The sequence below is a fragment of the Sylvia atricapilla genome, chromosome 1, assembly GCF_009819655.1.
Source record: "Sylvia atricapilla isolate bSylAtr1 chromosome 1, bSylAtr1.pri, whole genome shotgun sequence".
NCBI lineage: Eukaryota > Metazoa > Chordata > Aves > Passeriformes > Sylviidae > Sylvia > Sylvia atricapilla.
Window position 1 is genome coordinate 27,092,150 of NC_089140.1, and position 21,929 is coordinate 27,114,078.

The window sequence follows — 21,929 nt, forward strand, 5'->3', positions numbered from 1 at the left end:
TAAACTGCTTCAGTCACTTTCAGTGCAGCAAGCTTATGACATCAGAATATTTCATTGTACAGCATACTCAGAAAGCAAATGTCAAGTTCATTACCAATTTGGTTGTTTTGCACTGTTAAACCGAGCCATGGCTACAGAAGCCACAAGACTGAAATGTATAGTTACAAAATTTACGACATGAGAATTTTCATGTCCAGGTAATAAAATTATGTCGTAGAAGACCATGGCAGGAGACAATAACCATTTAAATGCTGTGTTGCAGCATCATTTTGACTCATCACAGTCAGTGCCAAGTGAACATCTGTGCAGTCAGTTTTCTGAATTAAATATCACTTCACAGAACTGTAGTGCAAATTATGAACTATTTGAGTAGGACATTTTAATATGTAAAAGAGTAACGCTTACTGTTCCACATGCGTTTTTTATCATTTTTTATCATTCTTGTTACTGTTGCCCAATACTTTTACAAGTCTTTGATCTGTAGTTAGTTAGTGTGGGGTTTTGATACTAACCTGCAGTTTGGGTGCAAATCTTTATCTACACTATTCAAAACTAATTTTGTCTTGGAACAGTGTGAGGTTCTGTGTTTTGGGGTTTTTTGCATTACCAAAGAAGCCCGTACATGAAAAGCAGCTAGAGGTACAGTGAGCTTAAGGATATTGAGTCACTTTCCTCAGCACTGACCAGAGTTATTCTTCACGTTATTAATATGGCATATAATACCATTATATCTTATTAATTGCATTAATGGGAATAATTGCATAAATAAATCAATGGAGCATAGCTGCGTACAATTTTTTGCTAATTTGAATGTAAATCAAGAATTTTACATATAGTAGTATTCCCTGAGAGGAAGTAGATAATCTACTTGTATTTGGGATATTATTGTTCTTTTTAGCTTAATTGTGCTGTAGACTGAGGTATTTCAAAGCTGCTTACTGGAGAACATTACTTTTGAACAGTTAAAAAACCTAAAAAGGACAACAAAAAATTCCATTTAGTCATAAAGCTTCTTCAGCATTAGTATATATTCGGTACACATTGCTTTTTTTGCAGCATAAATAACAGGAGAAATCTGGTTTTAATATTGAACTTTATTTTGAAGTAGCTGAAAGAATTTGCATGTAGTAACATCTAAGTTGATAATTTGAGAAGTGTGACGTTAGTATTGATCTTCTTATAGAATGTCTTTGTGTTTTGGGAAAAGGAATTGAACCTGTTGGGTTTATTTCCTGTAGTTCAGCATGATTTTGATGTCCACTAGATTTGGTTTACTTGTTTTGCTGTAGTTCCCTGCTAGTGTGGTCATTGATATTACAGATCAAATAATCTAGACTAATGTCTATTACTAAAGTAATATTTTCTCTGTATGCAAAATCTAGCAATTTTTAAAATAGGGTTATATATTTTTAATTTCTTTTTCTGCTTTGTTATTAGTTTTGTTCCTTTCTTTTGCATAATTTTTATATTTTATCTTTTTTTCAATTTTTTTTAATCTGTGCCATATACAAGGTTGGATTTAGATTTTGCTTTGCTTTCAATAAGTAAAACTGAATCTCCCTTACAACAGCTGAGACTATTAGTATTGCATACATTTTGTGTCATTCCTTATCATTCTCATCTCAGTGAAAATAAATTTTTGCATCTCATTTGCTTCAAGTAATTTAAAATGCTGAAGACAAGATTCTGTATTAAGACAGGAGTTTAGTATCCATGAATATTCCAGGTAGGACTTCATTACCCTGTAACAATCTCATCCTTCTTCTTGAGATTTTTTTCCTAAACATTTATTTACCCTTGAATGGATTTTTTAAATTCTTATCATTTGAAGAAATGTTTTTTTTTAATACTGTCTTATGGAAATGAGAAACAAGCAATTTAAGAATTTTGCCATGCTGTCTTGAGTAAAGTTATAAAGTTACAGATAAATATTTAAGCCTGTCACAGATTTCATCTAGAAAAGGCCTAAAAATTCACTTAGTTTGGGGAAGAAAGGATATGCAAGGAAAAGAAAGCTTATGTTTTCTTCAAGAATATGAAAAAGCTTTTAGTGAAGACTAATATGTTTCTTTTTTTCATATCACTGGTTGTAACAATGCAAAGGTCAAGCGTAAATTTATGTGCAGTGCTTTGATTAACTAACTGAATTCATCCCGTTCCCTCCTCTTTTCCTTACCCAATTGTCAGCTAAATTCAGTACAGTGATGTTACTGTACTGCATGTGCACTTACTGCTGAGGAACAGGAACACTAAATCCCTCTAATTCTGACTTGGACATCTGATGTGATGTTCTATTAGGGAAATAGTCAGTAAAGTGTAAGCTGACATTGGAGTATGGTGTAGTAACTGACTTTTACCATTGCACATAAACAGAGTAATTATTCTAAATCATAGCATCACTTTCAGATGGATAACCACTAAAATCACTGCACTGTGGTTTCCTGAAAATGCCACAATCCTTCAACTGCCAAATTAAGCCCAGGGAGAACAACCATTGGTAGTGCCTGCACAGTTATGTAGAGGGATGAGCCCTGAACTAAATGAAAAGATGTTCTGGAAGAACAGTAACCTTTCCCATGATGTGCACATTTTCCATTACATTTCTGACACAAAATGCTGAGAAATGATTTAATGTTGACATTTTGTTTTGCTGACTTTTTCCTTTCTTACTAAAAAGAAACAAAAGTTAGGTTAGGAAAGTAGAGGGAAGGTGGCCAAGCATTTGAATTCTAATATGGAAATCTCTGCTTTTAAAGTCAAAACCAAAAGCACTCTAAATATACGTTGTTTCTTACATTGGATTGTACAGATTGTGGGAGAAAAGAAATATACATATCTCCAGCATCAGTATTGAACACCTGCATCTGTAAGGTTAATTTATGTTGCTGCTTTGCAGTAATTACACACCAAGTGTGCTAATTCAGTAAAGTATCCTTTCTAATTAATAATCACAGAAATCTTACACATCAGCTGTATAACAGCACATGCAGTACCCTTATTTCTGCTTGTCATTTTTGATGTATGTTGCTAGAAGTGAATGTGGAAGGGAGCAAACCATGAGCAGACATGATACAATGAAAGGTCAACACTTGTCACTTGGAAAAGGACAACATTTTATTGAGTGAGGAAACAGAAAGCAGCTCTCCATTCATGCTGTACCGAAGCTTGTCTGCATTTAAAGTAATACATGTAAGAATACTTGGACAGAAGAATTACTTGTCTAAAGTGTGGTTCATGCATCCTTTGGCAGCTTTCTATTTTGTGTTTCAGAACTGATGAAAAGCCTTGCTTGTTTCTTGCACAGTATATAAAATTTTATCTTTGAAAAACACGGCTTTTGCTTTTGTTTTCTTAAGGATGTTGTGAAGTTTTCTTGGCACCTCATTTATTTTATTCTTCTCCCATCCAATTTCAGTGTTTTGGATGATGGTTCTTGTAATTGAAAGTTATTCTATTTCCATGAGGGGGGCATCTAAATATGAATAAAATATTTTAATTTGCAATCACTGAAAATAAACATGGAATTTTGGTTATACAGTAACTTATTTGAAAGAAAATGTGTATATTGGAATGTGTTTTCTGCCACATTATTTAATGGTTGACCAAAAAGGCATGCTGGCTTTGACAAATTCAAAATAGTCTTGACTTTTGGGAAGTGAACCTCAGTTTATTGTAATTTAAATATTTTTAACTGAAAGTGAAACACTAGCAACTAACTCGCTTTTTCGTGAAAACTAATGTGTACAGTTGGATTTTAAAAGTGGGGCATGTCTTGGAAAAACTGCATGGCATCTGATAGCACTTCGGGAGTTTATAAAGGCTTCAGCATCCTACATATGCTAAACCAGCTAAACCAATTTTGAGGAGGATTTTTTGTTTGGTTTTTTTTGGTTTTGGTTTTTTTTTGTTTGTTTGTTCATTCGTTTGTTTGTTTGTTTTTGAGAGGAAGCCAAAATGGTAGTGATAGCCAAAGGTGGAAATGGTGCCAATACTTAAAAGTTGAAGCATCACTCTCTTTTCGAGTGAGAAGATAAAACAAATATAATTTAGTGATAGTAGTGGACTGATAGTTAAATTATTAAAGTCTAAAAAAGATTGTTGTAATAAAGACTCAAATGCCAAAATCCTAATGGCAGTAAGCTAAACAATACAATTTGTTGGCATTTATTTGACCATAATATGTAAACAATAATTTCAGAGCTGTTTTGTACAAAGGACTATTAAAAATGAAATAGACGTTATGAAATTGTTCTGGCAGCCTTTAGCTGTTTGCTAACAATTTAATACAGCAATAAAAGCTAGCAATAGCAGCACCAAAATTGCATAGCAGAAACTTGATTATAATTTGGTAAGAAAATATTGTATGGATTAAAGTGCTCACTTCAGTGTAAATTGTGGCCCGGGTTTATCCTTGGGTTTAAAAATCTCATAAATTTGAATAGCTTTTTTAAGTGTTCTTGTTAGTAAAAGTCAGAGACAAATTATGCCTTGTGCTCATGTTGGTGCCTAGGGAAGTCGAGGAGAGGAATTAAATCTTTTATTCTGTAAGTATGCTTGTATTAAGCCTTCCCAGGACTCAAAATGGAAGTTTCTTTGGACCTTGTGATATGGACTTCTATTTTAGGTATTCCCATCTCTGTTCAACAGCCCATGAGAACAAAACATAAAAGCTAATGGATGGGACTCACGCCTGCATTTTTGCATCTAACTGTGAGCATGCTCATTAGCATGACCAAGTGTGAGCACAGACTTCTTTATGCCTAGAAAAAGGAAAAAAAAAAAAATCCATCTCTAAACTCTGTCTTTACGAAATTGCAAAATCCATCGTCATTGTGAATTTGATTCTCATTTCCTCTGTAGGGCTATTTCTGAGGGAGCAGAATCTATATGCATTTCTGAATTGTCTGTTCTTTTACTTGTATAGAAACTCTGACTACACGAGGAGAGTTGTGGAAGAATTTTCTGGAAGTGAAGTGTGCTTTGTAAATGCTTATTGAACTTTACACTAAGTAGATGGAACAGAATATAAAGCTGGTTTAATTGGCAGGAATCTGCAAGTCCATAGAAATTTTTATTTGAAATCCGCAACTGGTTTTGAAACACGATATTTAAATTATATTTCTATTTAAATTATTTATATTTCTTAAAGTACATTGTGGAAAGGTGAAAATATGGAACTGATGGCTAAGGCAGAGCTTCTGGGAAACTGAAAAAAGGAAATGAGACAAAAGAAGGGCTAAGTAGGCAGAGAGTAAGTGCGTAATGAATAGAGGAGAAACCGGTTTGCAAATTCTGTAAACCTTGAAGTAGTGAACAAAGATCTGAAATTTCACATGAAAGCTAGAAGAGATCCAGTCTAAACCCTGCTGGGGACAGCTTCCTGGCAGTGCATATTCTATGTAAACATTTAGTGATGCAAGAATTGAGAAGAGGAGAAGTTAAATTACTTGAGAGTGGTGACAAAAAAATCAGCCTTGAAAAAGAACAGTTGATTTTTTTGAAGATGTTCGGAAAGAATAACAAACGGGATTCAGTAACAGCATGAGAAATTGTGACAAGGATAACCTTATTTATTGAGCTGTTTTCTTCAGGATTGAAGACCATTTCTTAATAAAGGACAGGAGAAGAAAAGAACATTTAGATTTTTTTCCCTTAAAGCTTGTGACTGGCACAGTTTGCGGAGGGGTGTTAGGAAAAGCACTTGAAGAAAAAAATAATTAAAATGTCCTCTTTTAAAAGAAAATTTAATATCTGTTAAGAAATTAAGGTTGCATAAGTAAAATCAGGAGTGCTAGCTTTAGTAGTCTTATTGACTGATGAGAGCAGTAATATTTATTTGAACTTCTCTACATCTCGGAGAGAATGTGCAACTACAGGTATGTAAAAACTGCAAAAGCAGCAATTTAATATCTGAAAATGCAGAGCAGATGAAAAGAGGAAAAATAAAAGTACTACTTTGTCATAGTAAAAATTGTTTAAATTTACATAAAAACAGCCTGTCTGCTAGTATCTACTGACAGGTCTTTTAATAACACTTGCTGTGAAAAAGAGATAAGAAAACCAGTGGGTTTTTAAGACTCTAGAGGTAATCTTAGTTTTTCACATTAAAGAACAATAAGTACACTGCAGGACTTTAATTTTCTTTAATTTTGAAAGGTTTTCTAAGTAATCTCTGTTTTTATTAAAAACAGAATCACAGAATGCTTGAGATTGGAAAAGACCTCTAGAGCTGGTCTAGTCCTAGCCCCTTAAATCAGATAGAGCATGTTAATCCGGGCAGTGTCTGGTTGGGTTTTAATATCTCCAAGGATGAAGTCTCTGCAGCCTCTCTGGACAGCTTGTTCTGTTGCTTGTTCCTCCTCAGAGTTAAAAAAAAATATATATATTCTTATATTTAACAATCTCTTTTATTTCAGTTTTTGCCGGTTGCCTCTTGTTCTTTCTCTTGGCACCATTAAGAGGTCTTAGCTCTCTTTCCTTCCCCTTACACATATTTACACACTTAGAAGATCATCATCGAATCTTCTCTTCTTGAGACTAAATAATCTCTGGCCTTAGCCTATTCTTGTATGACAGATACTCCAGCCAGTCATCTTCATAGTCTCTTTCTTGGACTTACTCCAGTGTCTCTATTATGTTTTTTGTCTCAAGGAGCCCAGAATTGGATGCAGTGTTCTTGGTGTGGTGCCTCCAGTGCTTAGTAAAAAAAAAAAAAAAAGTATATTAATTGTTTTTAAAAGTAAACCATAAAAAAACTTGTATATAACAGGTAGAATTTAGTTTATTATAGAAGGAACATCTTCCCATAGTCAGTATAGTGAGTCATTAAGAGCACTGCTGAAGAACAAGAAAGTAATTTTCCTTAATAAATTAATGTCTTGGGAAAGTCATGTCATAGCTGTAGTTCGTCGTTGTAGTTTTAAAAGGTGAATTCATTGAGCAACATTCTGGAGAATTATCAGTGCTGATGCTTACAGTATTCCACTAAAAGTTACATCTTAGTGGGAGATTCCACTGTGTAAGTTCAGATAAAACATCCACAGTTCCAATCACTTCCTCTCCTCTCTTTGAAAAGTGCATTTTTGAAATGCATTTCTAAATTCACTGCAATGAGATATCATCCCGACAATAGCTTTCAGGGTCCACCTGTCAGATTGCATTAAAAGAGCTGTTTCACCTAACATGGCAGCAGACCCAGACACCTAAAAACTCACAAAACTAACTGTGAATGGTCTCTTTACCAATTTTGCCAACCCCAGAAAATAGTAACTAATGTCATAGCTAAAACTCCACATTTAGCTAAAAAGAGCTAGAAGTGTGAGGAGGGAAAATCTAGTGGTATTGCACAAGAAGGATGAGGTCCATCATTAAGGATGGAGAACATGAGGGCAGGAGGATTGTCAGCCTTTAGCTTATCCTTTGCATCCCCTGTGGAGATGCTGGAGTACCCCACAAAGTAGGGTAGTGGGTGCAGCTTTTACACACGCTGAGAGTTAAGATTTTCACTCTGTTAATTCCATGCAAAACTAGGAATACAGGAGCTGGCTTTCTGTGGAGTGATGGAAGAGTACTAACAGTAAGATTTTTTTCTTCTATAGATCGTAGTTCCTTAGAGACCTCATTTAAACAGTTTGTGCCATTGATTTCTAATCTACACCAAAACTATTGTGGCCCGTTTTTCACACTGTAGGTAGAAGCTTATATCTCTGTATAGGCTTTTGATAAGTGTGTCTGTATGTGCACACGTGTCTGTGTTTGGAGTAGTCAATGTAAATGGTAGCAAACATGTTGGGCATATCCTCTGTTCCTGTTTACTGTCATTTCACAGAACTGTAGAATAGCCTGAGTTAGAAGGGATCACAATGATCATCAGAGTCCTACTCTAGGTCTTGCACAGGGCAGCCCTGAGAGTCACACCATGTGACTGAGCATGTTGTCCAAACACTTTAACTCTGTCAGTCTTGATGCTGTAACTGCTTTCCTGGAGAGGCTGTTCCAGTGCTCAGCCACCCTCTGGATGTAGAACCTTTGTCTAATAGCCAGCCTGAAGTTCCCCTGATACAACTTCAGGCCATTCCCTTTGGTCCTGGCACTGGTCACCCAGAGATCAGTGCCTGCCTCTCCTCTTCCCCTCATGATGAAGTTGTAACTGCAGTGAGGTCTCCCCTCAGTCTCCTCCGGGCTGAACAGACCAAGTGACCTCAGGCACTCCTCACACGGCTTCCCTTCCAGGCCCTTCACCATCTTTGTTGCCCTCCTTTGGATTCTTTCTCACAACTTTCTATCTTTCTTGCTATGTGGTTCTTCACTTAAGAAATCCAGTGTATTAGCTTGCAGTGGTCCATGTAATTTCTGGGTATCTCTAACAATGTATATTTTGCATCTTGTGGGAAACAAAAACATGGATTGCCTTTACAACATATAATAATTATTAGCCAAGCTGTTGATCTACTTACTGTAGAAAACTCAGAAGATTTTTGCTTAAAATACTTTTATATTGAAAACTTTAAAATATTTTTATTTTGAAACTTCATTTAATATTATCTGTACTTTATTCTATTTAAGCTGAATAAGAACTATTGAATTTCCTATTGTCTCATTCCCATTATAAAAATACCTTAATATTTAATTCAAAACTAGTTTCAGTGTTAGATGAGATACCTAAAAAAATTGCCACGCTTCCTTCATTTTTGTATTTAAATTTGTATGAAATCATATCTTTGGGAGGATAATTATTTTTTTCATTATGAAGATTGATAAAATTCTGAAATTAAGCAGCACAGTATTTTCAGTATAGATCAATCCATGTTACAAATTTTTGAAGTAGATTTCCTCAGACAGTTACACGTAGAAAATTTCATATGAAGCTGGTGGGTTTCGTAAGTTGAAGTGATAAGGTTTAAAACATCACTTTAGTCACCATAAACAAAATTTATGAGTTGACAGCTTAATACATACATCTAATGAATAAGTTGAAGAAAAGGAAAAATATTTAATGTTGCTGCAGCGTTCTTTTTAAGTAGCTTGAGTGTATTTGTTTTCTGCCAGCCCCCAAATTTTCAATGTTATTAGATTGTTACGTGTTAACTTTAATTTTGCATTTTTTTGAGACATGTGCTCCATTTTCATTGTTGAAACAGGCAAAAGATTTCCTTCTGTCTTTGCCACTAGACCTTTGGGAAACAACAGTGCTTCAGCTTCTGTTGGTCATTGTATTTGAGACTTTCTGTCTCTTTGTCAATAAGGAAAAAAAAATCTGGAATTAATTAGAGAAGTCATTGATGAATAAACTAAAATATGTTTGCTTTCTTTTCAAGAGCACTTTCTTATGAAAGTTTGGTTCTTTTAAGATGTTAGCTTCAATTAATTTATTTCAAATTCATACTATGATTTTTGTTTCTGAATTAGGGAAATCTAACCACTCAATTTCATCAAGAATGATGGGTTATGGGTATTCTGTACAGTATTCTATACAATGACTGTGTTGTGAAATACTGACTCACAAACAGCAAAAGCAGAAATGGGGAAATGATCAGGCAAAATGTCCGTGACTGGAACTTAGCAAAGCTTACTCTCTGGAATTTCTTAGCTAGCATTGATACAGATCAAAGTTAGCTACACTGGACAGTGGTAATAATTGTGGTACCAGACCCCATTTTCAGTTTCTTATTGTAAAACTTGTAAAAACTTGTAAAACTTGAATCACTTGGATTCAGAATTCTTCATGTCCTCTGTGTATCTTTTAGGCTGGATATTTTCAGGAAAAATTTTTAAGGTGGGATTTGAATAAGTGTACTGTCTTGCCCAGGTGTCCCTCACCCCATACCTTTAAGAAAAGTGAATTAAGTCTTTGATCAGTAAATTGAATTTTGGCAAAGACCTCCTTTTCTTTCCCAAGGACAGAGGACAAATTTGTTCATGTTAGTTTGATGAAATCTTGGCAAAGGGAAGCTTTGAAGGATATTGTGAGAGAAATAGTTCCTCATAACTATCAGAGTCATGGTATGGCAGGTTTTAGGTCATTTGTCACTGTGCTTAGAGTGCCGTGGGCTATTTTGAGTGCATTTATCCCTACAAGTTGGAATTGGTACAAGACCTGCAGGGAAGAGAAATGGGGATTGAGAAGAAAGATGTTAAGGACAGTATCAATGACTGGTAATGCTGCAGTAGATGAGAGAGCAGAGTAGAGTAAGAGTGGAGTAAAATGGGGCAGTGAGTGTGGAGAGGTGTGTAACTCTTCTTCTGGCTTTAGTATGAATCTTACCCAGTGGTCTTATCTGATGTATCTTTTCCTTCTCGACCAGTCTTTGGTAAAGATATTTCAGCCTCTGTTTCTCCTTGGACCAGGCTGATACTTATCTCGCTGAATTGCCATCCTTGGATTCTCCACCGTTTTCTCAGAGGGTTTTTAATGTTCATAGAGTTTTTTGTTCTGGGTTATTTTTGTTTTTCTCTCTTGAGTCACTACTCCGTACCATTTCATATCAACAGAACATGATGAAATTTTTTACTCACCTACCAGAGTTTAGCATTTGTACTGTACACTGGTTTCTTCAGTAAAGCTAAACCAAAATCTTGCAGATGTGCTATATGAAACAGGGCCCTGGGTTACAGACAGACAAATTTTAGAGCCCTGGTTGTCTGGTGCAGCTCAGTATGGAGGTCATGGTGGGACTAGGACAGGAGAAGGACCTGAGTTTGGATGGTAAATGTGAAAAAAATAGAATTTAAATAATGTGCATAGGCAGCAAAATCCAGACTATTCAAGCTTCAGGACTTGAGCAAAGTTGGACTGATTGGAGAAAGACATTGAGACAAGAAAATCAGGTGGATAATAGTCAGAGGAGGGGGAATACTGAAACTTTAAAAAACCAGGGAAGGGTAGTTGTGGATAGGAATCCTATGTGAAAATGAGAAGTTTACTGTGGTCAGTAAAAGTCAGTGACACTGAAATGGCGAATGGGTGACTGGAAAATGACATCTTAGTAAATGTTCAGCTACTTCATTGTTATAGGTAGCAGAAGATATTTATTATGATTGCAAAATTACAGGGGGTTTACTGATTAATTAAAACATTTACAAAAGTAGTAAATAAGCATTAAAGAAAAAAGTATGAATGGTAAGCATGAATGAAAAAAACTATGCTAAAGCATAATTAACATTGCTTATATAGTTACAGTTCCAATGTATTTATTTTGCATACTTTAAAACTCTTTATTCTAAATGCAGAAAAATGTTGGTATATGACTTAATCAAATATATATTAATCAGCAACCCTTCATAAAAAGGTTTTTTTTTCTGAAATTCCATGTTCTGTTAGATATTTTCCTTTATGTTAATACTATCATTCATCTATCTTGACCTGTTAATAAAAATAGATAAAGTAGTCAAGTAGTTTGGAATATTTTTTCTCTGTTCTCCAAAAACTAGTAGGAAAGGAGAGATTTCAGAAATTAGTAAATTGCAGTCACAGATTCCATAACTTTGCAGTATTCTGAAATCAAATTCTTCAGCTTTGTATCCATCATTTTTCTTTTGTCTGCCGGTCATTCTAATGGGTTGATAGATTCACATTCTGTATTATATTCTTCTATAGAGGAAAAAATAGTGAAAAGGAATACGAGGGAACAAGAGCATTTCAGAATGACTGTGACCACTAATAAGACAAAAGACTGGATCTACTCTAGTAGTTCCAAAGTACTAGTACTTCAGTAGTTCCAAAGTACTAGTACTCTGCTAGTTCCAAAGTCATGCAGGATGATAAATATTCTTTTATTTCATATTTTTCTCCCAAATTCAAGTTGTGAAGATAGAAATTTATATAGATGCATTGTTTGAAATGCATTTAAGCCTGCTTTTAACTGCTTTTAAAAGGTGTTTGATTTTTGCCTGGACTAAAGATCTGACATTTTTTAGAGGGAACCAGTTACTCATCTGACCAAAAGTGCCCAACAAGAGCAGTAACAAAAGTTCATGAAAATGGTAAAATTGAATATCAAATGGAATAATTTGATTCATCTTACACCCAGCATGCTACAGGGTGAGACATCCCTTCTTCCTACTGGTTTCATTTGGTTTATGTTTGTTTCATATAGATTTTACTGCCAAGACATAATATAATGAGAATATGCATGTCCAAAGAAATGATTATTTTCCTATTTACAAAAGTAGTTTTATCTCTTGATTTAGCTGAAATAAACTTCATGCTTTATATAAACTAGGTTATTGATGTACCTGCTGAAAGTAATATTCAAGAATATACTTGTGTGGTAATGACGTTGCAAAAAATCTACATATTCTTTTACTTCCATTTTTTGTCATGATGAAATAATTTTCTTGAGGGTCCTTTTTTATATAATTTTAGAAAAATCTTAAGTAAGCATGTTACAAGGGACATCATGGTATTTGATTTCACTGAACTTTTATAGTTCATTCGGAAGTGATTTATTTAATACTTAGCACAGAGTTTCACAAATAGAACATCTTCTTAGTTCACTGTTCCCAAACTTTTAGCATGGTCTTAAATGCTATTAATTAATACATTTTTATATAATACAGTTTATCATTGTTGTTGTTTTTAATATTTATGTATTAAGTTTGAATTTTATTTGCATGCATTCATCCATGGTATAGACGAACTGTGTTGTAACAAATGTTGCTCTGAGTATATTGTCTAAATAGTCCTTTTCAGGAGTGCTGGACAGTGCTTTCAGTATATAGCTTGATTCTGATATAATGCAAATGCATCCATTGTTTATACCTATTGGTTAACTTCTGGCTTCTTTTGAAAGAACTATTACTAAATTTGGCATGCTTCAGGAGTAGTTTGAAACAATATCATAATTTCTTTTTTTGTTCATTTCAGAAATACTTCATTTCTACTTAGAGACCTGTTATTTTTTTAGAAGGCTTTAATACTGAAGACTGAAAATTAACTATGAAATTATAATGGAATATATGAAATGTTTGCTTTGTAAATTAAGCTTTTCTCTGTCTGTCAATCAACTTGAGAAACTTTATGGCCCTAAAAAAACAAAAAAAAAAGTCCAGTGTAAAGATGCTTATTTTAAAATACAGGTATTTGTATGAACTGTTCAAGTGAATGCATGGTATTTTCCCTACTTTTCTTTTCTTACTCTTTACTTTGTAAACATATCTCTGAAATTTTTATTTAGGCCACTTCATGTGTAAAGCTTTTTTCTGTGAAGTTGTAAATATAAATGAATAATACAATTTTCTGTAGGTGTTTTGGCTTTTTGTTTGGTTGGATTTTTTTGCTTTGTTTTTGTTTTAGTTGGTTGACTGGTTTTTTTTTTTTTTTTTTTTTTTTTTTTTTTTTTTTTTTTTTTTGATGGCTACAAAAATGCCATAGATATGCTTCCACTTAGAAAACTTATGTATATAACCTCTACTGGCTTTTATTTGATGAAATGTGTATAGTGTCTAGGTTTCAGTAGAATATCAAATCACCGGTCAGCCTTAAGAAAAAGGCCTTAAATATGACTAATACCATTGAATTTTAAGATGGCATCAAGGGCACAATATTTTACTGTTTGTGCACAAGAAGACTGATTATAAATCAGTCTTGGACACCTCTTATAGTACACTATTGTCTTTTATACAGTCAGATACTGTCTGTGAGAGGGCTGGAAATTTCTTATCCCTTATAACTGACAAAAATCTGCTACTTACCCACACACTGGGCATCACAGGATTTAATTCAGCATCATGTTTTCCCATCCTGACCGCAGGAATTGGTAATGCTTTCTAATACTGGAAATGAAAGCTTTTAGAATATCAAGAACAAATTATCATAGCTTCTTATTTGTTTGTTCTCACAGAGCTGAGGCATAAGTACCCCTTGAGCTCACTGCACAGTTCCTTGTACTGAAAAGGCATCTGCTGATGTCCTCTCTAAACCTCCTACCTAAGCTGCAGTTTGTGGCTGTGAGCCCTTGTGGTGAGATACCTTCCTCTCTCCACTAAGAAGAGTTTGGTAATACTGTCAGCCCCAAAATCAAAGAGTACAGAATGTGCTGAGTTGGAAGGAACCCTCAAGAATCACTGAGTCCAATCCCAGCCCTGCACAGGACCATCCCCAAGAACAACGCCATGGGCCAAGGGTATTGTCCACACTTTCTGAACTCTGCCAGGTTTCGTGCTGTGATCATCTCCCTGGAGAGCTCATTCCAGAGCCCAGCCACCCTCTGGGTGAAGAATGTTTTTCTAATATGTAACTTAAACCTCCCTGACACAATTTCAGGCCATTCCCTTGCGTTCTGTCACTGGGCACCACAGAGAAGAGATCAGTGCCTGTCCTTCCTCTTCTCACCAGGCAGATGTAATTGCTGTGAGGTCTCCCTTCAGTCTCCTCTTTTCCAGGTTGAACAAACCAGGTGACTTCAGGCACTTCTCATATGACTTCCCCTCCAGGCCCTTCACTATCTTGATTGTCTTCCTTTGGATGCTCTCTAATAGTTTAATGTCTTTCTTAAAAATTGTGGCACCCAAAACTGCCCCCAGCACTCGAGGTGAGGCCACCCCAGTGCAGAGCAGGACAACCCCCTCCCTTGCCTGGCTGGTGATGCTGTGCGTGGTGCACCAGTTCTCTCCGCCTGGCTCCCTGGGATATTTTGTTACTGGACAGCAATCTAGAGCTCTCAAGCTATTGTCTTCTGACCTTTGACTCCAGCTGGCTTTCAACGTATTCATCCAGCCTTGTTTTTAACTTGATAAAGAAAATGCTGTACTGGGCTGACAGAAAAGCCTTATACTGGACACCTTTTGGTGTGTTTGCAACCATTGCTCTTTCCTCTTTCACAGAGCATGTAATTTGTTGTTTCAAATATGAGCAACCCCTCTATCCTTATTGAGTCTTTGATGAGTGCTCTCAGTTACTTTCATGTATTTGACAATGAATCCCTTGATCTTTCCCAGTACAGGGACAAGGCTCACCAGCCCATGGTTTCCTAGGTTCTAGTTACTATCGTTTTTTATTGTGCATATCTCACAACTTTAAGATGGGCTCGTCTTAGCGTTTTTCAGTTTGTAGAGTCCTGCCTTGGCTGTAATGGTGCTTCTCAGATCTTACACAGGAGTCTAACAGAGATAACAAACATCTGTTTCAGAAAACATTGAATAATTCCTGTGGACTGGAATATATCCAAATGGACTAGACCTGGTCTTGCCACATTCCTCCTGTTGGCTGTCCTCTATCCCATGTCACACTGGTAGGCATGGAGGTCTGAGGCCTAGTTTTCACCATGCTTGCAGATGTATTGAGCTTGAAGACATCACGTACATAAGCCCCTTCTGCTTTATTGCTCTGAACTCTGAGTAAATTTTCTTTTAAAAATCATTCCACTTTCACTTGGCAACCTTCCCTTTCATGACAGCTCCCTGCAGGAATCAGCCTAGCATTGCCTTTGACAAAGCAATGTTTCTTTTTCCAAATATGGGATACAGCTTTTTGTTGTCTTCCCTACAGAGAGGTGGTTGATTCTTCTGTAATTTTAGCCATAGCAGTGGTAAGAGATTGTACTTACACCTTACTTTGTTTTCTGGACTCAATGTTCCAATAAGCCATAAAATGTCACTAGTGCCATTAATATTTTCCATCTAGTTATAAATAAAACTGGATCATAATTGATTTCTTAAGCATAGGAGCAAGTGCATCACAGGTTTTGACCTGGACTGTGATGTACAGCAGCTTGATGAAGAGGTTCCCTGTGATCCTGTAGAGACTTTTGAATGTCTCACAGTAGAACTGTTACAGTTTTAAGGTTTCCGTGACTTGGAGTTTTGAGAGGAAATAACCCTTATAAATATCTTGAAGAATAATTTACTTTGAAAGGAGTAAAAAATTGCACATCTCCTAGCTCTGAATCTGTGTTTTAGATTTGTGCTTGGTAGAGCAGCAGAGCAAGAAACTAGAGTTCCTATTTTGGCTTGTTTTGTAGTGTTTGTGATAGTCATGCTTAGATTTTAGCATATTGAAGTGACGCAGAGGGTTCTAAATGCTTCACAGGTATCAACAGACTGTCACTAACTGCTGGCTAACTTAAAGGCTTAAGCCTATATTTTCACTGAAAACAGTATGAAAACTGTGCAGTCCAGTGTCTTTGGTGTTGACTGTCCAGTGTTGAAACTGAAACAGTGAAGTGAAATTTGGATTTTTCTGTCAGAATTCATCCATACCCACTGATAAAGAGGAAGAGTAATAAATTACTCAATCTACTCTTCTGTAATAATAAACAAAACCATTATAATAGTATTATATACATTATATAAGAGTTTTAGACTTTATTTTATATACCGAAATGGAAAAAATAACCTTCACACCATTTTTTTAAATTTAAGAGACTATTCAGTTTTTTTATTTCAAGTCAATATTATAGTCTAATTTATTGTATTATATGGCTCTGGTAGTTAAAATGTTTCTCAAAGTATGGTCCATAAATAATAGCAATATTAAGTAAATAATATATTTGAAGAAAGTTTTGATTTTTATTTTCAGTAAAATATTTATCTGTAAGATTAATGGTATGCTGGTATATTTCTGCCCTACTTAAGAAGGGGTCACAGTTCTCAGATTAACTGAAACAGTTACAGTGAGTGACAGTACTCACTGTAAATATAAAAACTGTGTAATATATAAAATGTACATATTTTTATTGAGTTTATGCTTTGCGTTTACTGATAGATGAAGTCATACTAGCTTACCTTTGGAACACATAGTTTTACAGAGAAGATACTCTGTATCAATTACAGTGAACAGGGCTGAAGCCCTGGGGCCAGGCAGGCAAAGTGATGGGCACTGAGGGTCAGTCACGTTTTTTCTGGATGCGTTCCTGCAGGCATGTCTGGGGTGTCTGTTGCTTCAGAGTGGACTGAATGTTACTGCTGCTGCTAGACACCTGAAAGCTCTTAAAATCTGAAAGTATATAAATTAGACATTAAAAGTTAAATTGAGCAGAACTGTAATCTCCTGTGATACAAAAAGTTGGGAAGGCAGTGAAGGACTGGCAGGCAGCTGGTCTTTAACTCCATTTTCATTGCTCATTGAATTATCAGAGGAAAGCTTACATTTATGTCTAAACCAGCAAGTCACATGTTTTGTTAGTCAAGCATGTTTTGTGTGCACAGACAGCATAAGATTAAATCTGGGTGAATAAAGGGCAATTTAGTTGACCTGTCAGCTACATATTGCTGGCAACATCTATTGCCACATCCTGGTTCAGTTTCATCAGCATATAATGATGATTACATTATTCATCAGTACTCCTCTCAAAGCTTTGTAATGTACCATATATGGCTTTTTTCGCACCTGCCCTTGGTTTTATGAAGTTTAAAATTAACTTAAATTGTGAGGTTCCTAATGGTGCACTGATTTTCTGTTAAAACTGTGGAAAAACATACTTGTATGGGAAGACTTGATTTCATGTATCATATAACCAAATATTAATTATTTTGTTTATTGCATACCAGGTAGGGTTTTTTTTTTCTTTTGAATGTAAGTACTCGACTGAAAATAACTACAGTCTAATACAGTATAGATTACATGATATTGTGCAGTTGGGATTGAGAATTATTTTGTTCTGCCATATGTCCTTGGGTTATACAAACCCTAACTCAATATCAGTTTGTAATAATAATGATGATAAACATAATGCTCTATGATCTGTTTTTCTACTTACATAATACATATGCTGGCAGTCACAAGATTCAGTTGAATTCATGGGTTGGCATTCAGTTGAATGTATTTTTTTTTGCAGTGAGTAGAGAGATTATACTTGAAAATGGGCTTCTCATGCTCATTCAGAATGATAGCAGGAGGAAGGAAGAGTTTTGCTTTAAGTGGAAAGGAATAGTCACTCCTTGCAGTTAAGCATTGAATCAGATAGAGGCAGCTGCAGAGGCAAGATATGCATTGCAAAAACAGATCAATTGGAATCAGTCCCATCCAAATGAAATTACATCACTCAATAACCTTCCTTTCAAGCCATTGAAGTCTTCTGGCCCAGATTTCTCTTGTCAAGTCACTGAGTTTTGCCAATGATTAAAGTATCTTGAAATTGCTTCGATAACATCAGGGACCTTGTTGTGTGACAAGGTCTGTAAATGCAGTCATTTAAAAGAGAAAGCTGGGTTTCATGGAGAGTATTGAGCATATTGACTGGATATTTTTCATGCGTTCTCAGAAGATTGTATTCACAAAGACAGTACAGAATGAAGGAAAATTACGTATCCTATACAAAAGATTAAATATATTGGTATCGTATATGTGAAATGGTTCCATTCAGTACTAAAAGTATAATTTCCCTCTGAAATAGTTTGAAGTTGTGTTCTTGTTTTGAAGTGGGCATAGTAGTACTTGGAGAACAGAATTCTGTAAATCAAGACAGTCAACATGTTTATGCAGTGACCAGCTCTAAATGTCGTTATTTATGTTCCTGTGTGACAGCTGCTAAGATAAAGCAGAGCTCTTCTGTTCCAGTGGTACTGCAGATGCTGTGATCTTTCGTCCTGCAGATAACTTTTTTACAGGCTAATCAGTGTGTATATTAGCAGATAGATATATATCTGTAACCATTCAGGAAGCGTTTATTAATATTTATACTTGATCAATACTGAGAAAATTGAAGTAATTAGCAATGTCTAAAAGACACATTGCTCATCATTGTTTTCAGAGTCTGGTTTTGGTTTTTTCTTCCCTCTAAACAGCTCAGTAACTCTCATCCACTTAATAGAGCTGTTGGGTACAAATTAATTTCTGAGATGAGGTGTACTTTGAGCAGCCTGAATTTTAAAAACACGCATTACTTACCATCTTTACCTCATTAGTTATTCACACATACCCCAATTTTCTCTTTAGGCTTAGCAGACTTAACCTGGTGGGAGAGTACTATTTTTTTAAAGCTGGTAAGGTACACTGAAGCAGCTTTTTGCCTTCAGACTCTTAAAGATAAACGGATTTTACATTATGGTTGAAAACATATTTTTACTTGTGCCCAGTTAGCAGCCAGAAACATTGCTGTTACAACAGCTATTTAACCTGATAAAGGCAAGTATTAAAATTGCTAAAAAAGAACCATGATCACAACTGCAGACATAAACATTACATTTTTCTGCAATTTGCAAATTTCCATATCTGTTACACAAATGAAGAATAGAAAGTTTTGAAATAACTTGTGGGGTTTCTTGTCATATAAAGCCTTTCGAAAAGGAAATCTGCATATATTCATAGACACCCACCTAATAATATTTCTAAGCAAATAATATTTACTTAAGTGAGGAAGCAGATGACAGCCATGTGCTATTAGGGAGGAGAGAGGTTGGTGTGTTTCTCCCTCTTTGTACCAACATTTGAAGGAAAGTGCTTTTATAATTACTTTTTGTCCTGGATTGAAAGAGAGTTGGGAGAGAGCAACTCTTCTAAAAGGCCAGATATGCAATTGAGAACCTTCTTGTTCAAAGCATCTGTTATGATATTATCTGTGATGCTTTTTTCTTTCTTAGTATTTGTTGCATCTCCTGGTAAGACAGGAAAGCTGTTTAGTTTTGCTTGCCATCCTTATTTTTCAGATTTTTGTGCTCATTAAATCCTTTTCCTTAGTGAGGTTGTAAATACAAGTTCAGCTATTGCAGACAACTCTGAGTACTTCAGTCAGTAGAAATTTGAAGGAATGTACAGGAATGGGAGCAGTTCTTTGGTTGAGGAAGGGTTGGCAAATAGTGTGTAGGGATGGAAGAAGAGTAGAAGGAAAGACGAGAGCAGGAAAAATGTCATTATTGTGGGTGGTCTTAGGCAGTAGTCAGTTATCAGATGAATTTACTATTGTATTACAATAATACAATTAACTACAATAATTAAAAGCTAATGTATTTATACATTCATATTCCTTTGTCTTATACCAGTCCTTCACTCTCTAGAACAATAACAAAATAATCTTTCACTTGATTAAACAAAGCTAGTAGTGATTCCTTAATTAATAATATTTCAAACATAAGAGTGTGAAGATAACCCTAGAATGTGTAAAATAAATTATGTCAAGTTAAATTTTTAATAGAGTAGAAATGGAAAAATTGTCCAACCATTTAAAAATAATTTCCTTTTAATATATGACTAAATATTCCAGTATACTTTTAAATTTCTTGATATGTTGTTACCAATAAAAATGCACTACAAAAAATATTATAGGAATAACTAGTGCAGGTGTAGGTTACTTACACTTTCTACTTGATGTCTGTGTTTTTATAGCCTTACATAAATTGCTACAAATATTAGCATCTTTTCTCAGTAGGTACATGTTTCCTCTGAGAACCTCGTTTGTACTTAATTACTTTGATTTATGAGCTTATTAGAATTTAACTCATTATTTTATTGGTTCAGCTGTGAAGTGGGTTTTATATATGAAGACATTTACATGGATAAATTTTTTATGTAAAAAAATTATAAATAGAAATTTATATGTATAAGTGCAGTTATGTGTAGGTATACATGCATGTATGTGTGTGTATACCCATATTCACATACTCATTCACTCATTTTGAGAAACCAAAATAAAACCCCTTGTATTTAAAGTGTGGGTTGCTGTATTCCTGCCCAAATCTTGTTAGCCCAGATGGGACAGCCTGTCACATTCTGATGACCTGACTGAAATGGTACAGTTGCAGCTGCTGACATTGCTGTGAGAGGGTAGAGGTGGCACAGAGACCTTCAGTATATCCTGATTGTTTCTGATGCTACCCTTCAAGTTTCTGCATTTCAGTGTGCACCCATGTCAACCTCACCCACAGAGGCTGTCAGAACAAAACTAGTTGCAGTCAATAAGGGAAGGGGGTTGTAATGAGATGACTACGAAGAGTATTTTCATCTTACAGCTAAGCTTTTCTTCAGTTTTCTTAAAAAGTTCAAAATTGCACTGTAGAATTGCAGTTCAGGACACCAAATTTAAGATTTTAATTGTATCTCAAGTAAGAGATAAAGTGAGAACTGGGAGTGGATTTACATATGGTACTTCTTGCTGTTCCTCTGATTCTTAGATTTTAAATTCTTATACTCAAAACTATAAAATTCAGTTACAAATAATTCTGTTTTGAACATGTGGCAGCAAAATGGCTTCTGTTCATCAGACTGTTATATTTTACCTAAATATGACAGCAGGGTGGTTTTTTTTTTTATTTACTATTCTACTTAAATACATTTCACATTAAAAAAAAAAAAACAACACCAAATGTGGTGATGGAGACTTTTTATTGGTCTTTCTTTCAAAATGCTTATGTTCATCTTAAAGACAACATAGATGTTTTCCAAATTAAAATCTCACTTTGTTCTAAGATGCATTTATTTGCTGTATGGCAAGTACTTAAAAGAGTTTCAATGTAGAGAATCAGCACTTTAAAACTATATTGATTTTTTAAAAAGCATTCTTGAAGAGTATGTATGTCATGAGTGTCAAAAGACAGGAAGTACAAGTAGGAAAAGAAAAAGCTGTGCAGGCTTTGGAATTACTGGCTCAAAGACATTTTTTCAGAAATGACTAAAACCTTTTATATACTGAATTATTACAATGCATTTTGAAAGAAACCCTCCCTTACTTAGACCTTCCTAAATCCTAAGACTTGTTTTCTTTCAAATGCTATTCTATAAAAGATTTTTTTAAGGTTATAACATAGTACCCATGTTTGTGCTTGTAGTCAGTCTCATAGCTGCATTTCTGTGGGTTGCAAATTTGAGTAAAATGCTAGCTTCACAATCAAGCCCACTTGCATTAAATTGTTGCTTTTATGATTTAAAAAAAAAACGAAAATTACCTTTTCTGTCTTGTGGTGGACTGCCTTTGTTCTTTGAGCTGTATTGAGAAAAAGTTACAAGAGTTATAAGGATGCTATATTTAACTCATTTTAATGTTTTGACACTTAGAGAC

At 35.0% G+C, this 21,929-nt stretch overlaps 1 protein-coding gene across 3 annotated transcripts in view; it reads left to right on the plus strand.

Moving 5' to 3' along the window:
- PHF14 (PHD finger protein 14) overlaps positions 1-21,929 on the plus strand; it is a 161,567-nt gene that overhangs the window by 75,596 nt on the left and 64,042 nt on the right. The gene's annotated exons all lie outside the window — the stretch shown is intronic.